Here is a 2,975-nt window from a genome sequence, read left to right as displayed (position 1 = left end):
TGTCCGAACCTATCATTTCTGGAAATCCATACCTGGGTAAGATGTCCTCAAGTATCTTCTTAGCCACTATCTGTGCAGTTTCCCTTTTAGTGGGGAAAGCCTTGACCCATCCTGAGAAGGTATCTACAAAAACAAATACTTATATCCATACTTCCCTGGTTTTACTTCAGTAAAGTCTACCTCCCAATAGGCTCCTGGCTTATCCCCTTGCTGTCTTGCCCCTAAATTTTGCTGATTTCTCCCTACATTATTTAGCTGACATACTATGCAACCTGAAATAATCTGATCAATTTTGATGGTTGCTTCCTTAATTCGTAGTCCAGTTTGTCTGATTAAGTCTTGCATCTTTCTAGCTCCCAGATGAGTACTATGGTGAATTTTTTTGTAACACCTTCGTCCCTAATTTTTCTGGGAGTACTATGTGACTCCTGGAATCTCTCCACCATCCATCAAGGAGCCGTACCATAGGTAGTTTCTCAATCCATTGCAAGTCTTCCTCCGTATACCCTGGGATTGGTGGTAAGACTCTGTGTCCTGGGTCTGGGAGTTGGAGGGCTAGAGCTGGAGTTGAAGATAAAGCCGCCTCCCGGGCAGTCTGGTCAGCCAGATGATTGCCCCTGGACACTAGATCTACAGGTTTATGGTGTCCTGGGCAATGGACTATTTGGTTCCCAAAGAGCAGCCAGGAGTGCCAATTTTTCCTCCTTATTTTTGATAGTCTTTCCTTCTGCTGTAAGGAGGCCCCTCTCTCTGTATATTGCTCCGTGTATGTGGGCGGCGGCAAAAGCATACCAACTGTCTGTATAAACTGTCAGTCTTTTATCCTTACCCAGTCTTAAAGCTTGGGTTAAAGCCACCAGTTCCGCTTTTGGTGCTGATGTCCCTGGAGGCAGGGACTCAGCCCAGATTACTTCAGTCTCTGAGACTACTGCAGCCCCTGCATACCTCTGTCCTTGGTGTATAAAGCTGCTTCCATCGGTGAACCAGACAATCTCCACATCTGGCAGAGGCTTATCTTACAAATCCTCTCTTATTCCATGCACTTGGGCCAAAACCTCAGCACAGTCATGAAGTGGGGCTTCCAGGTCTGGATCGGGCAGTAGCGAGGCTGGGTTAAGGGCAGTTGGAAGCTGGAAAAGAATCTTGAGGGGGTTTAGCAATAGTCCTTGATAATGAATAAGCCGGGCATTACTGAGCCATCGATCTGGGGGCTTTTTAAGAATGCCCTCGATAGCGTGAGGTGTTGTGACCTGTAACTCCTGTCCTAGGGTCAACTTATTTGCATCCTTTACCATCAATGCTGTGGCCGCAATCATTCGGAGGCAGGGAGGCCATCCAGCAGCCACGGAATCCAGCTTTTTAGATAGATAAGCAATGGGTCGTCTCCAGGGACCCAGATGTTGAGTCAGGACTCCTTTAGCTACTCCTTTACTCTCATCTACAAATAACTGTAAGAGGTTGAGAACATCCGGGAGTCCCAAGGCTGTGGCAGACAAAACTGTCTTTATTTGTTGGAAAGCCTGTTCAGCTTCCTCTGTCCAACAAAAAGGTTTCTGATCCTTAGTAGCCAAGTACAAAGGCTTGGCTAGTTCCGCAAACCCGGGAATCCACAGCCAGCAAAATCCAGCTGTCCCCCAAAATTCCCACACCTGTCGTTGTGATTGTGGTCTGGGTATGCGGAGCACTGTCTCTTTGCAGGCAGCAGTTAGCCACCTTTGCCCTCCTTTCAGTAGGTAGCCTAAATATGTTACCTCAGTCTTGCAGATCTGTGCTTTCTTAGCCGAGGCTCGATAGCCCAACTTTCCTAAGGTTGGTAGGAGGTCCTTCGTCCCCTGGATGCACCCTTCATGAGTCTGTGCCGCTATTAAAAGATCATTGACATACTGTAAAAGGGCCAAATCGAGGTGTTTTTGTCTGTCAAATCTGTTCTTTTTTCTTTTCTGGCATTCCCTAGCCCAATGACCAAACTCTTTGCAGTAAGCACATTGATCTTTGCTCAAATCTCGAACTGAAGGCCTCAAAGATTGTGGGCCACGTGAACCTCTTTGTGGTAGTCTTCCCTGTTGAACTACAGCAGCCAGTACTTTAGTCATTCTCTGTGTTGCTCTCAGCTGTTTCTCCTCTGGAGCATCTCTATTATTAAAAACTTTCTGAGCAATCCTGAGTAAATCTTGGATACTTTTTCCTCCTAAGTCCTCTAATTTCTGTAGCTTCCTCTTAATATCTGAAGCTGCCTGGTTAACAAAAGACATAACTACAGCTGCCTGATTTTCAGGGGCTTCAGGGTCCATTGGGGTAAACCATCTAAAGGCTTCCATTAATCTCTCTAAGTACTCAGAAGGAGTTTCTATTTTACCTTGAAGAACTGAATATACCTTAGCCAAATTAGTGGGCTTGCGAGCGGCAGCCCTGAGACCCGCCATTAGAGTCTGGCGATACACCTGTAGCCTTCCCCTACCTTCTGCTGTGTTGTAATCCCATTTATCCTGGGGAAGTCTAGTTAAGGGAAAAGTATCATTAATCAAATCTGGATTAACAGTGAGCTGCCCATCGTCGCCAGGGACCAATTTCCTGGCCTCCACTTGGATTCTTTCCCTCTCCTCCACAGTAAACAAGATTCGGAGGAGCTGCTGACAATTATCCCAGGTGGGCTGGTGAGTGAACATAACACTTTCTAAAAGAGAACTCAAAACTTTAGGGTTATCAGAAAAACAAGCACTCTGGGTTTTCCAGTTATAGAGGTCACTGGAGGAAAAAAGGCCAATACTGAAACCTAGGATTCCCAGTATCATCTGGAAAACCAATTTCACGCAGTGGGAGGGCCATCGTGGAATCAGGAAAACATGAGCTCGTTGCTCATTGAGTACGTCCCCGTGTCCTACCCGCTGGGCCTTCAACGGCATTTGGGGAAGCCACTTTCGCCTCCACCTCGCCCGAAGAAGAAACCTCTACTCCCCATGTTGACATAGAGAATT

This window comes from Megascapheus bottae, chromosome X, assembly GCF_031878675.1.
Source record: "Megascapheus bottae isolate mThoBot1 chromosome X, mThoBot2.hap1, whole genome shotgun sequence".
In the NCBI taxonomy this organism is placed as follows: domain Eukaryota; kingdom Metazoa; phylum Chordata; class Mammalia; order Rodentia; family Geomyidae; genus Megascapheus; species Megascapheus bottae.
Note: the sequence above shows the minus strand (reverse complement) of the source record.